This window comes from Helianthus annuus, chromosome 10 (genome assembly GCF_002127325.2).
Source record: "Helianthus annuus cultivar XRQ/B chromosome 10, HanXRQr2.0-SUNRISE, whole genome shotgun sequence".
Lineage (NCBI taxonomy): Eukaryota > Viridiplantae > Streptophyta > Magnoliopsida > Asterales > Asteraceae > Helianthus > Helianthus annuus.
Genome location: NC_035442.2, coordinates 60235832 through 60253803, shown reverse-complemented (window position 1 = coordinate 60253803; position 17972 = coordinate 60235832). Strand labels below are relative to the sequence as shown.

General features: G+C 40.2%; 1 non-coding gene across 1 annotated transcript; it reads left to right on the top strand.

Moving 5' to 3' along the window:
* Positions 1-15175: 15175 nt before the first annotated feature.
* LOC118483440 lies at positions 15176-15282 on the top strand. The gene has a single exon (XR_004870728.1). It is a non-coding gene; the product is annotated as a small nucleolar RNA R71 (small nucleolar RNA).
* The last annotated feature ends 2690 nt before the right edge of the window (positions 15283-17972 follow it).

Here is a 17972-nt window from a genome sequence, read left to right as displayed (position 1 = left end):
TCAACTTTTCATCAACAAATTTTCACGCCCAAACTTCGGCTATAAATAGAAGGATAATTCAGGTATAACTCTCAAGTTACATTCACTTCACTTTCACTTCTTCTTCATCAAAACCTGTACTTATTCTCACGCCAGACGGTGGTCATGGAGAGAACCTCCATTCTCCCGTAGCGAGTCTAACGGCTGTTGATTTGCAGTGATTATTAGAGGAAGAAGATCATTCACCCATGAATCGGACGAGAAGATTTAACCCTTTTATGCAGATTCAAACCCCCTGGTTCAGTTGATTCCGGTCAATTAAACTAGTGTTTCTTCAGTAGTAAAGTGGCCGTACAAGTTGCAGTGAACATAAAACCTGCATGCAATCCCCACGGGATGATGATAGGTACAGGTAGGGCAGACCGGGTGTGGACCAGTATAAGCACGCTTGGCCAGCGGTGCATTAGTCACCGGTGCCGCTACTTGGCGGTTCTGGGGTTGCGGTTGAGCAGGGACAGCTTGGAGTGGAGCGGCGGCTATGATATCGCAATTCTTGTTGGCGTTCTTTCGCTTACGGCGGGAAAACTTTGAAGCTTGCGGGGTGGCGGTTTCAGCGGTGGGAGCGGCGGTTGCTTGATGGAGACTCTTTGGAGCGTTCTTGAAGTACCCAGCGAGAACTCGCTTATCGTTAATCTCGGCAGCGAGTAGGTAGATCTCTTCAATTGTTGTTGTCTTCGCGGCTTGCACGAAGTCAGCAACACAATCCGGTATAGCACGGATATACTTCTTGATCGTCATATCCGGTGTTGCCACCTGGCTTGGACAAATGACACTCAGTTGTTTGAAGCGGGCACTTAGACCGGCGTTATCGCCACCATCCTGCTTGATGTTCTAGAACTCATTCTCCAGCTTCTGGAGCTCATGGGGTGGGCATAATTCCTTCATCATGAGTTCATTCAACTCATCCCATGTAAGCCCATAGGCTGCATCACTCCCACGTCTGTTCCTTTCGGCTATCCACCATTCCAGCGCCCTGGACTGGAACACGCCAGTTGCGTTAACAGTACGTAGGTGTTCGGGACATCCGCTCTGGCGTAGCGTGACTTCGTTTGAGTCGAACCATTGAAACATTGCGCTTGGTCCGTCTTCGCCCGTGAAGTCTTTTGGGCCACAGGCCTTAAACTGCTTAAAGCTGAAAGTACCCTTTGGAGAGTCGGTCCTTGATTCCTCAAAGGACTTGCTGGCGTTCTCACTAAGCTCACTGACGATTTGCGGGATAACTCTAGCCATCTGCTTAGGGACTAGAGAAGCGATTCACTTGTCAACATGGTTTCGTCGAGCAGCGTGAGAGTGATGCAATCCAAATGACGACATTGTCTGCAATAGACATCGTCATGGGACTCATACGCAAATCGATTAATCCTAGTATAGTCTACCGCGCTGCTTAAAACTACTACTTCACATAAAGCACTGGAACACGTCCAAACACATAGGCACATAGTCACGTAGGCACATAAACCACATAGGCACGTAAACACATAAGCTAATAAGCACGTAGAGCACACCGTAACCATGCATCACACTATATTTTGCACGTATTCACCTACATATATTGCACGTATTCACCTATCATTTAAGTCCGTGAAGCACATTCGAGAGTACCGATTGCGAGTAGCGAGTACACATCAAGTAGCATAGTGAGTAATATAGCATAAGCGAGTAACATAGCATGCGATTTGTTAGCGTTTTAAGGTAAATGTGCAGTGCGAGTTGTGTGTGTTGATCAAAGCGAATAGCGAAAAGCGTATAAATCACCAAAATCGAAACACATAAACATATAAAACCACATAAAATCCATAAAATTTCCACATAATAGCGATAAATCACCGAGTCAGTGGTTGCGTGCTCAGAATTAGGGGTGTTCAAGATCGAATAATCCGGTTTTCGGATATCCGAAAATCGGATATCCGAAATTTCGGATAGTGAAATATTGACATCCGAACCCGAATCGGAAATTTCGGATTCGGGTTCGGATATCTAATCGGATATCCGAATATCCAATTTTTTATTTAATTTTTATTTTTTTATTATTTTTTAATATTTGAAACCAGATTTTTTGGATAGTTTCGGATATCCGAATATAAATTTCGGATATTTTTTGGATATTTCGGATATTTTTTTCGGATATTTCGGATATTTTTCGGATACTTTGGATATTTTTCGGATATTTCGGATATTTTTCGGATAGTTCGGAAATTTTTCAGATACTTCGGATATTTTTCGGATACTTCGGATATTTTCGGATATTCGGATATCCGAAAAAAATAAAAATTAAGTTTTCGGATATTTTCGAATAATCCGATTATCTGAAAATTCTCAAAATCACTATCCGAATCCGAATCCGAATTTTCGGATATCCGAAAATTCGGATATTTCGGATATCCGAAAATTCGGATATTTCGGATACGGGTTTTCGGATATTTCGGATTCGGTTTCGGATTCGGATTTTTTTGAACACCCCTACTCAGAATTGAAACACACAAAATCTGCGATTGCGGACCTGAAATCGAAAATAGATTGTCTCGGCTGATAGACGTCGACTATCCAAAGTGATTCGACTATTCTCAAGGACTTCGAGTACACGCCTTGGCCCAATAGACTATGCTCTATCACCAACCTGGGGGGAATGGCACGCATACTTTTGGTTATTTACGCAAATCGGGTCATTGGAATCCAACGAGACTTTGGTGAGAGTTTTTGTAAAACTATAGTAGAGAACGGAACAAGTCATTCAGGTTCGGGTTTCACCCCTAACTTAGCGACTACCTTCCTGTTTGCGTGATAGAATCATGAGATAGCGAGGGAGAATTGCGTCGAAGTATGGATTTCACTCCTGGTTCAACGCAAATTCTCGTGTTTATAGTAAAAATGTGCGTCGAATGAGCGATCTACTTCGAGAGTTTGCGGTTTTCATACCTAGTCTCGTTCTAATCACTCGTTCATTTTTTAAAATAGTGTGCGGTTCGCCTGCCTTAGGAAAGGCAGAGTGATAGTATTCCAGCCTTAGGAAAGGCGGATAGAGTATAGTATGTTCTCGAGTCGATCGAATAACAGAAATAGGCTCGTGCGGAACACTTACTAGTTTCGCACAAGGCGGTCTGTTGGTACTTAGACTATAGACTAAGTCGTTTCTAAGACATCGACCCGGACTAGGTCGAGTCTTTCCTAATTCCCTATAGTTATGGCTCTGATACCAATCTGTCACACCCCAACCGATGGCAGAAACATCAGGGTGAGACAATGAGCGAAACAGATTGTCCAAGAGATTCCATAACAACTATTAATACCAAATATTTAAGCATTACGTCCCATACCGTAACATATCAAGTAAACATAGTTATTACAGACAAATAGTTCTCAAAGACAAATAAAATATTGTTCCGACAACTCATAATTAAATTGTTTATTCCTAGACTCTCCTAAGCTCGATTCCATGGTAGCAAGCAAAGCATAAGCATCCTAAACACCTGTCACATACGTTAAAATAGAGGTCAATACACAGAGTGTAAAGGTGAGCATACAAGTTTAATAGTATAATAGATAGCGAAATCGGTTACGCATAACCAGCATGTAACATGTTGCAAGGTGAAGCTAGCAGGTTATCGACAATGAAATATGCACAGATGTGACTGCGAGTTGTAGAATGCGCAACACATATCACCATTCTGACACGTAAATCAAAGCCCTTAACAACCCCTGTCCATGACAGGTGCTGAGTCCAAACTATAGTACTATCGTTGCTAAGCTGTCAGGTAAACAATCACTCTGTAAAGATAACATACAAGCATTCATTGAGTAACACGTATAACATACAATAACGGTCAGCGTATAAAAGTGTTTGCGTTGTGTGTCGATTGTGATTTGAATAAGTAACGTATGTAACACCCAAAAGTGCGTAAAGCAAAAAGGGTTCGAGTATACCCACAGATCGTGTTTAAAATAAACACAGTCTTGGATTGGATTAAAGGGAGCGCTGAAAAGTTAGCCTGATTACAGAACGATAGCATAAGCGATGAACAGTGCGTTAAACGGTGTTGCGTGAACTGAGTGATGAAGGGTCATTCGATAGGATGACAATCCAGACGGATGGTCATCCGGTCGGATGGCCATTCGATCGGATTGTCATTCGTTTGGGATGGATGTTTTTGTATATGATTGTCAATCGATCGGATGGTCATCCGATCGGATGACTATTCGTTGGGGAAATGATATTTTGAAGTTATAGCAAAAATGTTTAAGTGTGTGAAAGCCACAAGTCGTCCGATCGGATTGTCGTTCGATCGGATGGCAATCCGATTAGACAGCAGTCCGTTCAGCAACCTGATCGTTTGAAACTTGCAAAATTTTGTTAAGTCTGAAAAGTATGCGGTTTGACCGAGACGGTATTACAACGTGTTAAACGACAGAAACCCCATCAAGTCCAAGTCATCCGATCGGATGGGAATCACCCCGTTCGATCAGTTAACTATTCTTGATGGTTGTTCATGTTCAACCCACTAAGCCGGTTATCTCGTCGATAGGAATCAGTTCTCAGACCGACACTTCACTAGAGAGTGAGTGGAAGGCCTGAATGAGCTCCGATTCTATCGGTTTTGAGTGCAAGGGTGTAAAAGGGTTGAAAGAAGCTTAAATAGGTTTGAAAATGTTTAGATTTAGGTGAAATCAGTGTTTAAACATGTTGAAATCTCTTAGATCTGAGTTGTTCATGGTGGAATGAGATCATACTTTAAAGCTCATAAGAACCCGAGATGACGTCATCAACAAACAGCCCAAATCAGATGGATTTCATGGTGAAAAGTTAAGATTTGATGGTGAAAATGATGGAGAAGTGTGTGTAGATCATAGAAGTACAAGATTTGAGGTAGAAACTTTTAAGAATCGCGAGGAATAGAGAGAAAATAGCCAAACGCTTGTTGGTCGAACGAGAACTGTCACATCACATGAACAGTGATGTGACAGGTGCTATTTATAGGTGAAAGGAGAAAAGAGGCGGTGTACTGGTGCGATCAGAGGGCAATCCGATCGGATGGCCATCCGATCGGATGGTCATCCAGACGGATGACCATTCGATCGAATGGTCCTTCGATCGGATGGCTCGAGTGAGATGGATTTCGATGTTTCGTTTCGTACGTTGAGCGTTGCGATGCGTTTAAGCGAGTGTCGATTAAGCGATGCAATAGATTTAAATAATAGTTACACAAATAACATAACTAACACACAACAACATGATTAACCTTGCATTTCAAGTTCGCAATGAGGTTGCGTTGCGATAGAGTTGCGATTGCGTTTTCGATTAATCACCACAAACATATAATAAACATGCACAAGTAACACATACATAGCACACACACGTAAAACAATATTCAGAACCTGTGATTCAAGTTGCGATGCGATTAGCGATAAATAGATTAGCGATAAACTGTGATTATTAGCATTTACTCCACATAATACAACTAAGGTACACAAATCAAAGAAATTGATTAACAAGTCAAAGAGTACAATCGATAATTAAGCAAGGAGTGACAAATCACATTTAGCAATCTTTTCTTCCTTTGACTTTGACTTTAACTTCAAAACGCGGGTTGTTACATTATCATTCACACATTAACACTAGATTCTGTAAGTTGGAATTTCCTAAATTTGAAGGTATGGATGTAGATGGGTGGATATACAGGCCAGAACAATTTTTCATGGTAGATGAGACTTTAATGAATATGAGAATTAGAGTGATTCATTTATAAGGAAGAGTTTTACAGTGGCATCAAGGCCATTTGAAAACTAGGGGGATCATGATTAAGGACGTGTCTTGGGATAAGTATAAGAAAGATGTGGTACACAGGTATACAGATTCTTTTGTGGAAAATGCTCTAGAAGATGGGGTTTCTCTCAAACAAACAGAAGAATTGCAAGACAACTGTGATGCTTTTGATATTGTTCTGATTAAGGTATCTAACATCAATGAATCATAAGCAAACTGTTTGTTCATACATGGATTAGCACAGACTATTTGTACATACATGGATTAGCACATTCAATTGTTGGTCTTGTAAGAATGTTTTAACCAGAAACTTTGAAGAAGGCTTATTCTTTCGCTAGAATCCAATATTTACAAATTGTAAGTCTAATGGGATATTCTAGTTCTGTATCAAAATCCTTGTCTCCATTAAATGGCCATGTAAGTGCTTCTAAGACTCCTTTATTACTCTCTCCTAACACAACTACAATTGGGTCAACAAGTACTAATAAGAGGTTAATAAGACTGTGTGAAATAAAGAAATAGATGCAAAAGGGACAAGAGGGGAATGTTTTTGGGGTCTCGAGAAGTTTACTCCTACTCATGTGTGTTAGAATAAGCATTTCTTCACAATTGAAGTTCATGGGGAGGAGGATGAGATAGAGGAAACTGAGCCCATTGTATTGCCTATTCAAGTGAATTATGATCCCTCAATATCATTACATGCTATATCAGGTATTCCATCTTTTTCTACTCTGAGGGTGATTGGTACGATAAGCACTAGGCAATTACAAATTCTAATAGACATAGGGTCAACACATAACTTCATTAATCAAGAATTGGCTACTAAGTTGAAGTGCCCTACAAAAATATAAAAGACACTTTAAAGCGTTATTTAGCACTTTAACGGATCAACATCCAACCGAACAACCGGACTTTACCCGGAACCTAAAAATGTTGCCAAACACATTGTTTTTACTTTTCTGAGCTAGTTAGGGTCCCCGAACACCCTAACACCCTTTATATTAGTTAACACACTAATAACCTAACTAAAGTCCTAACTAAAACTAACTAGATAATTACCATTCCATTACACCCCAACCATACCCCCCCCCCTATTTTGACGGTTACAAGGGGTGGTACACCCCCTTGCTTTCTTTGATTATTTAATTATTGTTGTTGGGTATCGAGAAGACATAATACATGATGGTGAATCTTGCAATTGGTTTATAAATATACACACAAGACATCTCACTTCTCTCATCACAACACTTACAAAACAAAACTCTCTCTTCCCTCCTACACCACCTCACGACCGCCACCACCTCACCATACTACCACCACCTTCAAGCTTTGTTCAACCATTTCTCATACACTCAAAGGTGCAAGGAGTCCTACAAACAAGCCCGGTGCACTCAGAAGTTCAAGTAGTTTTCTTTTATCCACCACTTTTACGCCTTGTTTCTTCCCTAGCCTTGTGCTAGTAGTAAGTGTTCTAAAACATCATCTTGTTCTTGATTTTAGTGGTTAATAGATGGTTGAATGATGAAAAGTTAAGAAACTCTAATGAACATAATCTAAAGTCTTGAACATAAGTGTTAAAGGGTGGATAAAGAGAAGATATATGTGTAAATCATGTAGATCTTGTGTAGTTATGATTATTTGATGTTGTTTGTTAGTAGAAACAAGATGGATCATCATCTAGACATACTAGTTCATGTTCAAGAACATAAACTAGTAGGATATAAAAGTTAGAAAATTGAAAGATGATGGATCCATCCATTTATAAGCCTTGAACTTGAATAAACGTAAGTCTTCTTGCAAAATGAAGTTGTAAACTTGTAGATCTACAAGTGGTTTTTCGGAAGAACCAAGTGAAAGATACTAGTTTTGTTAAAACCCGGATATTTTATGAACTAGAAGCATTTTTTGTAAATAAACAAGTAGATGAACACTTGTGTAACAAGAAAATTTAACAAGGAAATGTTTTTGTAAATCATGACTAGAAGTTGTGAAACTTCAAATTCTTTAAAAATAAAGTTTTCAAGAAACTAAACTCATTTTTAAAGATAACAAGACCTACTAAATGTGTTAGTGACTTACTACATATTTTTACAAAACCTTCAAGTTCATGAGTTTATGATTTGGTCTTATTTTGTCTAGATTAGAGGTTAAGAATTGTATATTGTTGATTGTTGATTGATTTTTCAAAAGAAAATGATATGCTAAAAGCATGGACACCTCCATTTACAGAGGAAACTCTGGCGAAATTTTTCTAAAAATATAATACTTAGAAATATTTTTCTAACAAATATTTACAAATATATTTTTAACTTGTTTTCAAAAATAAACTTCGCCATGATTTTTATTACAAAAATTAAAAAGTATCGGAGGTGGATTTTCGTAAATAAAACTTGATAAATATATATTTAGAATATATATTTTATAGTAAAACGCTTGTGTGGTTATGTGATTATTTTGTGAGTTGGGTATATATTATTTTTAGGGTAAAAATAATATAACTGGAAAATATCATAAAATTATGACTCCAAAATAATACCAACGCTCTCACAAAATAATTAATTAAGTTGCAACGCGACACGTAAAAACATAACTTATGTATTTTTCAGAAAAATACTCCTATTTATACATTTTTGGTGAAATATTATTTTGGAATTAAAACACTTTAGACAAAGTGATTAAAATATATTTTTCGAGTGAGACTTAAAAATATATTTTCAGAATTATACAAGCATACATGTATTAAAACCCCCATCCTTGGGAAGGAATATACTTATAAAATAATTTAGAAGTGTGGATATGAAATAGTTATCTAACTATTTCCCAAAAACGTAAAACCTTAAGCCAAGGCACGGCCATCCGTCTAATAGAAATTAGTATGTGTTGGTCGTCAAGCTGCAGGTTGAGTTGGGATCGACTATTTCACGAGACGCACTTCTGTGAGTTCATGTCCCCCTTTTCTCTTAACTGTTTTCAGTTTTATAACTTCGGGGGTGAAATACATGTTACAATTATTTAGAACATTTTTATACATGGTATGGTTAGCTTAAGGAGGGTTGGGACGTTCGGATTATGTGAGTGGTGGGTACAACACTTAATGCCATTAATCCTCGTTGTTAGGACCGAGGGACACAAGAGTGATAGATCTATTTAGGTGTAGCGAGCCCACACCCGTGAGGCCGGGGAGGCCCAAAGAGGTGATTGTGTCTTACAGCCGAGGCCCGGTACAAATTTGCTAGGTTTGAGTTTTCCTGCATCACTTCACACATACCAGTGGCTTTGCAACCCAGTGGTGATCTCTTTTCCTTAATTGCTACATACCAGGAACATTTATACTTTGGGACGTACTTTAATGATTTATAAACATACTCACTTTTACATGAATTCGCTCAACTTTTTGTTGATTTTTCAAATTACATGTATTTCAGGAAATTAGGGATCTGGCAAGGTATGATATGTCATCAAGCTACGTAGGAGAAATGATGTCATCCGAGTTTAGGGATTGTGACTTTTGCCTGGACGAGTCACAAGTCTTAAACTGTGTTTTATTCATGACTTTTGGTTGTGTCGTATGAACAATATTTTTATTATGTCATGTTGTAATCCGTTGCATGTGTCGACTTTTGAAAACAATGTTGTCGTGTTTTACTTTTAAAACTTGAATTAATGGATGAACATCATGGTTTTATTTTCATATAGCATTGTTGTGATTATGCTAAGGTATTAAGAAGTCACACCAAATAAACCCACGCTTCCGCAAAGCCAGGGTGTGACAGCTTGGTATCAGAGCATAGATCATAGCGAACTTGGATTCTTTCTCGAGTCTAGACTATGAGCACTAGGGCTCTCACGAAAACATTTTTACATTGCATATATTACGTCCAGATCCAGGATACAAAACATTTTTACAAACAAAAGTATAAGCACTTTTTCAAAATTTATGGTTTAGTCTTGGCGACTGAGGGGGTTCAGTCTGAGAAGCTGGGAAGGTTCAATAATAAAGACTGAGGGGCCAATCTTAGAGATTGGGGAGGTTTAGTCTTAGAGACTGGGAGGTTGGTCTTAGAGGCCAGGGAGTAGTCTGAGAGACTAGGAGGTTCAGTCTGAGAGGCTGGGAGGGTAGTCTAGTGAGACAAGGAGGATTACTTGTTTGCTTTATGGTGACTAACATGTTAATTTGATTATATGTTGATTATTTGTGCATATGTGTGGTTGTGTTACAGACATCATGCCATCATCCTCAGACACGGGAGTTTCAGACACTTTAGATCCTACGGCGATCGTATGAGATGACAGAGTTTCGTCAGAGCGAGAGGTCTACTGATGTGTGTGAGGTGTTATATAATTTTGATGTATATTTAAGCCCTTTTTACACTTTTAGCCAAGTTTTAAATTTATAAAACACGATATTTACTAACACTAAACACACATATGGGCAAGTGCACCCATCGTGGACGTAGTATAGTGTTGGTAAGATACCGAGGTCGTCCAAGGACACAAGAGCTTTTAGTACCGGTTTATCCTCAACGTCTAATCAAATCAAAAAGTTAGAAAAGGTTTTTAAAACTAAGAAAATAAAAACTAACTAAATGCTGAAAAATAAAATAAAAATAAAAACAGATAGACAAGATGAATCACTTGGATCCGACTCGTGTATTAGTATAACCTTTGATTATTTTCGCACTTTTGCACTTGTTTAAGAGATTATCTTAGTTATTGTAGTAGGCCCCTCTTTTGAAGGCGACGTTACCCTCAACCCAGTAGTTTGAGTCAGCAAGGATACAATCCTAAAGGGTTGGATTATTGGAAGATAATGAATTAAGTTATTAATGCAAATTATGGTAGGCCCCGCTTTTGGCGGTGACGTTACCCTCGACTAAGTAGTCTGAGTCAACAGGGATACAGTCCTAAATAGCCGGGTTATAGTATTAATAGTAGTTAACTTATGAGGAGGTCAAAGAGTTTGGATCCCCGCCATCCAATACCTATGGGCATTGAAGGAGATCCTACTAAATTTGACCCAGGTCCCTTGCAGGACCTCTAAACGCTGAACAAGGGCAAGACCCTTACCAAACCGTTCCCTTAACCCCCGACCAGGTAGCCAACACACCTCCATATAGACCGTGGAGATATGAATGGTGAAAATCTTTTATTTTATATAGACAGTAAAATAATGCCAAGACACCACGGACAAACGATAAGGAAAGATCACCTTTAACATAAGCAACTAGTTATTAAAGTCATTAATACAAAACCAAATAAAAAGTGCAAAAGATTAAAAATAAAAAGTATTATACTAAACACTTGTCTTCACCAAGTGATGTAAGAGACTTAGGCAAACATGGCCTTGATTGTCAAGAACTCTTACTATCAATCTTGGATCCCGAGACGACTCACACACTCTATGATGGACAATGGATGATGGTGGTGGATGATGGTGTTGTGATGGTGGTGGGTGGTGGATGAAGTGTGAGAGAGGTGGTGTGCCAAGGGATGAGTTGAAATGAAGCCAAACACTCCTATTTATAGGCTGAACAGAAGGTTGGGCACGGCCCCGTGTCCGCTGGACACGCCCCCGTGCCTGTCTGACACTCTCTCTCTTCATTAATTGTAATTCGCAATTACAATTAATGCGCCTGCTGTACTTTCGCCACGCCCCCGTGTTCACTGGACACGGCCCCGTGGTGGGCAATAGAAGCTTCTATAGGTTTGTCTTTTCTGCTGCTTCTTGGGCACGGCCCCGTGCTGGCTGAGCACGGGGCGTGTTCAGTCTTCTGCCTTCTCTATTTTGCTTGGGAGGATGCCGTTGAGGGGTCGGGCAGTCCACTTATGTTCCTTTTCTTGTATTTATGTTAGATTTAGCTGTCTTTTTGCTTCTTTTGTGAATTTGAGCTCATTCCATCCTGAAAATACAAAAGGAAGACAAAAACACTCTTTTTCCAACATTAGTACTTAAAAAGGGTTAGTTTTATGCCTTATTTGATGTAATTTATATGTTGCATTTTACATACATCAAATACCCCGACACTTGAACTTTTGCTTGTCCTCAAGCAAAACTCTTTAATATGTGGCTTACACTCCCAAATGGAATAGGTAGAAGAGAAGGTTTTGGCTTGTCATAGAGTGTTGCGAATCCAAGATCTTTTTGGGTTTTATTTTTATTTATTTACAATCCTATTCGTTATGATTTGTTTAGAACGTTTCATAGGAGAAATTACTTATTTGGGCATAACATACCTTTTTAAAATTCCATTTATATACAAGTTCACATACCTCACGGGAGAAATCACTCACACTCGGCCGAAGGTGTATTTTTAGTGAATCACTCGAGAGCGGCATGGAACTTATTCCTACCATAAGCTTGCCAAGCAATCAATCCTCCTCCTTTTTAACTTGTTACCTTTGTAAATATCAAGAGGACTTTTTTGGGTAAAGGCTTGGGCTAAAGGTGGGTGAATGGGTTAGTAGAAAAGGGCGAAAAGCGTAAAAAGCGTCGGTTTTCGTAAAACACTTTGTTTTAGTGGCTTTTTATTTTGAAGTATTTCTCCAAACAAGCTTTTTGTTTTAAGAGCTTTGTTTGTTTATTTCTAACTTCATCATTCTCTTTTTTTTTAGTCACATGAAAAACCGAGCTTGTTACTAAAATAAAGGGTAAAAAAGGGTTTTTGGTGGGTAAAAGGGTTTTAGGGTAAAGAAATGAAAGGTTTAGGCTCAAAGGGGTTAACTAGGGGGATTTTGGGTAGGTGGTAAAAAAAATTGAAAAATAATGGTGTAGAAAGAAAAATGGTTAGTCCTAATGCCTCCATCATTTACTTACTTGGGTTTAAGTTGGTAAGGACTGGGAATGAATCGTCGTGGCAAGTTCTAGAGTCGTAAGAACCAAGCCTCCATCATTTACTTACTTGGGTTTAAGTTGGTATGCTCAATAAAGGCTCAAAACTCACTTTTTGTGGGAATGGGTTTTTCTATGTGATCAAGTATATATAATCAAATTTTAACTAAGCTTGCCATGCCTTTTCATAATTTTCTTATGTTGGTTCTTGTTATCACGACGCTCTCGGTTGTAAATTTGTAAAAATATAACCTTATTAATCTTAGGATTCCTAACTTAAACTTTAGACAAGTAAAAAAAAATGAAAATTTTTGAAAAAAATTTGGGGTGTTTAGCGGTTCCAATAGAGTTTTGTGTAAGGCTTGTTATTAGGACTTGCAAAATTTCAAGGTTTTAGCTTCCCCCCCACACTTAAATTACACATTGTCCTCAATGTGTCCCAAAAATAAATTTCTAGGTTGATTAGATGAGTAATATGGTGTTAAAAGCAAAAATTTATGTTACTGGCAGTCTGGATACGGCCCCGTGGGGACCGGACACGGCCCCGTGTTCAGGTGCCAGTAACGAAAATTAAAGAAAAGAAACAGAAGCCTGGACACGGGGGCGTGTCTGGTGAGCACGGCCCGTGTCCAGTTACCTGAACTGGGCATTTTTCTGCAGGGGGTTCAGCACGGGGCCGTGTTGGTTGGACACGGCCCGTGTTGAACCTTCTGTAATGGAGAGATTGATGTCGGGTTGCCTTGTTCTTGTGCATGGGGTCATTTTTCTCGTTCCCCTTTCCATCCTTTACCACCATGAGTGTGTTTTATTCCTGCAAATTAAAACTAAAAGATTAAACTAAACTAAGGATAGTTCCGCGGAATGCCTCCGTGGTGCGCCACGTTTATAAGGGTCCTTGGCTAGACCCAATGTGAGGTTATATATCTTCCGAGTGGGATGTTTGGCATCCCATGTTGCACCGTCGGAGAGCAGCATCCAAACTCGAATCAATAACCTTCATGTAGTTGACCGGGTCGTCGTCCTCTATTCTCTTCCCAACCCCGAATTTTACTTCATCATCCTCGTACCTTAGGGTGAGCGTTCCGTCATTCATGTCTACCACTGCTTGTGCGGTGGCGAGAAATGGTCTCCCTAGTATGAGGGGGACCTCAGTGTCTTCTTCCATATCGAGTATGACAAAATCGGCCGGATAGACGAATTTGTTTACCTTTACTAGGACATTTTCGATGACACCTTGCGGGAATTTGACGGATCGATCAGCAAGTTGTATGCTCATTTTTGTAGGACTCGTTGTTCCTAGGCCGAGTCTTTTAAACATTGATGAGGGCATGAGGTTAATGCTAGCCCCAAGGTCGGCTAATGCATTACGAACGGGGGAGTCCCCGATTGATCAAGGAATCGTGAAGCTTCCAGGGTCGATTTTCTTTTGGGGAAGTTTGTTGAGTACGAGGGCAGAGCATTCTTCGCCTAAGTTAACTAGTTGCAAAGTTTCAATTTTCTTTTTATGAGTGAGGAAGTCCCTCATGAACTTAGAGTATTTGGGCATTTGGGTTAAAACATCAATAAAAGGAATATTGACATGCAATTGTTTTAATAGACTTTCGAATTTTGTGAATTGCTCATTGGTCTTTTGACGAATTAACCTACCGGGGTACGGAACTCGAGGAGCCTTGGTAGGCTCTGATGATGGAGGGGAGTTCTTCTCCTGCAGAGGCGGGGGTATAGTCTCTTCTGTCGGCGGTGGCGCTTCCGCAGGCCCCACGGTGCGGTTTCGCAACGTGATGAGATGAACATGCGCTTTTGGGTTTGTTTCGGTATTGCTTGGTAATGCACCTTGTGGTCTCTTGGAAAAATTTTGAGCTAGTTGATTTAATTGCTTTTCTATGTTTTGAATACTAGCTTGTTGATTTCTAAAATTTGATTCTAATTGTAGAAACCTTTCCGAGTTTTTCTTTTCAGTGTCGGAGATGAGGCGAGATATAGTATCTTCCAGCCTTTCTCGTCCACCTTGTTGTTGAGTGAAATTTTGTGACTCATTTCTTGGTTGTTGAAAGTTTGTTCGTTGGGTTTGTTGGTTACTACTATTGCCGGGCTCTCTCCAACCAAGGTTTGGGTGGTTTCGCCATCCTTGGTTGTAAGTGCCCGTTGGAGGACCCGACGGCCTAGGTCTATTATCAATGTAGCTTACCGACTCTTGTTGATCGTCTGTTTCTTTCATACAACTCCAATTTTCATGTGGCCCACCACACCCTTCACAAGCCATAACCGAGACTGTTTTTGTCATTTCCAATTTTTTTATTTTTGAAGAAAGGGCCTCGATTTGGGCTTGTAAAGAAGTGCTTTCATCAACCTTATGGGCGCCCGGGGCAATATATTTATTGCCTCGGGGAGTGTGCCACTGAAAATTGGTTTGAGCAATTTCCTCAATTTGGTTATATATTTCATGCGGGCGGCGATTACCTAAAAGTCCCCCGGAGCTAGAGTCAAGTGTCTGCCTTGTGTGTGGCAACAACCCATTATAGAAAGTGGATACTTGTTGCCATATCGCAAGGCCATGATGTGGACACTTTCGCAATAGTTCCTTGAACCTTTCCCAAGTTTCATATAAGGATTCCCCGTCCTCTTGTGAATATGTATTAATTTCAGTCATTAATTTAGCCATTTTAGCGGGAGGGAAATACTTATATAGAAATTTTTGGGCTAGTTCATCCCAGGTGTTTACCGATCCAGCTGGGAGGGCGTTGAGCCAAGCTTTTGCTCGGTCTTTTAGCGAGAAAGGAAACATTCGAAGGCGGATGGCGTCATTTGATGCTCCATTGATCCGAAAGGTATCACATATTTCTAAGAAATTAGTAATATGTAGATGGGGATCCTCGTCCGCAAGCCGATGGAAGGTTGCGGAGTTTTGGAGCATTTGTATCAAATGCGGCCGAAGTTCGAAGTTATTGGCTTCAACATTCGGTGCATTGATAGCGGCGCCTAGGTTACCTACGGTGGGTCGTAGATAATCCATGAGAGTACGTTGGTCCGCCATTGGAGATGGATTCCGCGAAACTTTCTCTTGGTGTTTGGCTTTTAGTCTTTTTCTGAGAAAGCGTTCGGGTTCTTCTAGAGGTTCTTTTATGTCCTTATTAGAACTGGAGCTCATACACTGTGTAGGATGGCGTCTGGTTCCAAGTCCTGCAATAAAAACAGAAAAGAATGTTGGTCAGAAGGTTCACCACGGCCCCGTGCTCAGTGAACACGGCCCGTGGTCGGAGTTACAGTGATTGTTTTCCAGATCCCAGTTACTGGAGAGTTGGACACGGCCCCGTGTTGCACCGACACGGCCCCGTGGTCAGCCTTCTGTAACTTGGAAAACTAAAAACTGCCAGTGACAATGTTGGGCACGGCCCGTGTCCGACCAGGCACGGCCCGTGCTGAGCTCTACAGAAGCTGAAAACTGAGAAAATCCTAAAAAAATTAAAAAGAAAGATAAAAATATGATTAGGCCGTTGATTCCTAACTTTCTTAAAATCCTTGTGTCCCCGGCAACGGCGCCAAAAACTTGATGTGTGTGAGGTGTTATATAATTTTGATGTATATTTAAGCCCTTTTTACACTTTTAGCCAAGTTTTAAATTTATAAAACACGATATTTACTAACACTAAACACACATATGGGCAAGTGCACCCATCGTGGACGTAGTATAGTGTTGGTAAGATACCGAGGTCGTCCAAGGACACAAGAGCTTTTAGTACCGGTTTATCCTCAACGTCTAATCAAATCAAAAAGTTAGAAAAGGTTTTTTAAACTAAGAAAATAAAAACTAACTAAATGCTGAAAAATAAAATAAAAATAAAAACAGATAGACAAGATGAATCACTTGGATCCGACTCGTGTATTAGTATAACCTTTGATTATTTTCGCACTTTTGCACTTGTTTAAGAGATTATCTTAGTTATTGTAGTAGGCCCATCTTTTGAAGGCGACGTTACCCTCAACCCAGTAGTTTGAGTCAGCAAGGATACAATCCTAAAGGGTTGGATTATTGGAAGATAATGAATTAAGTTATTAATGCAAATTATGGTAGGCCCCGCTTTTGGCGGTGACGTTACCCTCGACTAAGTAGTCTGAGTCAGCAGGGATACAGTCCTAAATAGCCGGGTTATTAATAGTAGTTAACTTATGAGGGGGTCAAAGAGTTTGGATCTCCGCCATCCAATACCTATGGGCATTGAAGGAGATCCTACTAAATTTGACCCAGGTCCCTTGCAGGACCTCTAAACGCTGAACAAGGGCAAGACCCTTACCAAACCGTTCCCTTAACCCCCGACCAGGTAGCCAACATACCTCCATATAGACCGTGGAGATATGAATGGTGAAAATCTTTTATTTTATATAGACAGTAAAATAACGCCAAGACACCACGGACAAACGATAAGGAAAGATCACCTTCAACATAAGTAACTAGTTATTAAAGTCATTAATACAAAACCAAATAAAAAGTGCAAAAGATTAAAAATAAAAAAGTATTATACTAAACACTTGTCTTCACCAAGTGATGTAAGAGACTTAGGCAAACATGGCCTTGATTGTCAAGAACTCTTACTATCAATCTTAGATCCCGAGACGACTCACACACTCTATGATGGACAATGGATGATGGTGGTGGATGATGGTGTTGTGATGGTGGTGGGTGGTGGATGAAGTGTGAGAGAGGTGGTGTGCCAAGGGATGAGTTGAAATGAAGCCAAGCACTCCTATTTATAGGCTGAACAAAAGGCTGGGCACGGCCCCGTGTCCGCTGGACACGCCCCCGTGCCTGTCTGACACTCTCTCTCTTCATTAATTGTAATTCGCATTTACAATTAATGCGCCTGCTGTACTTTCGCCACGCCCACGTGTTCACTGGACACGGCCCCGTGGTGGGCAATAGAAGCTTCTATAGGTTTGTCTTTTCTGCTGCTTCTTGGGCACGGCCCCTGCTGGCTGAGCACGGGGCGTGTTCAGTCTTCTGCCTTCTCTATTTTGCTTGGGAGGATGCCGTTGAGGGGTCGGGCAATCCACTTATGTTCCTTTTCTTATATTTATGTTAGATTTAGCTGTCTTTTTGTTTCTTTTGTGAATTTGAGCTCATTTCATCCTGAAAATACAAAAGGAAGACAAAAACACTCTTTTTCCAACATTAGTACTTAAAAAGGGTTAGCTTTATGCCTTATTTCATGTAATTTATATGTTGCATTTTACACACATCATCTACACTTCCGACACCACCGGTACCGATGACGACGACTTCCAGACGTTTGCGCTGCCCGACGTTGGAGCTGAGCCTGCTGATGGCCTTCCCGCCGGGGATGTACCACT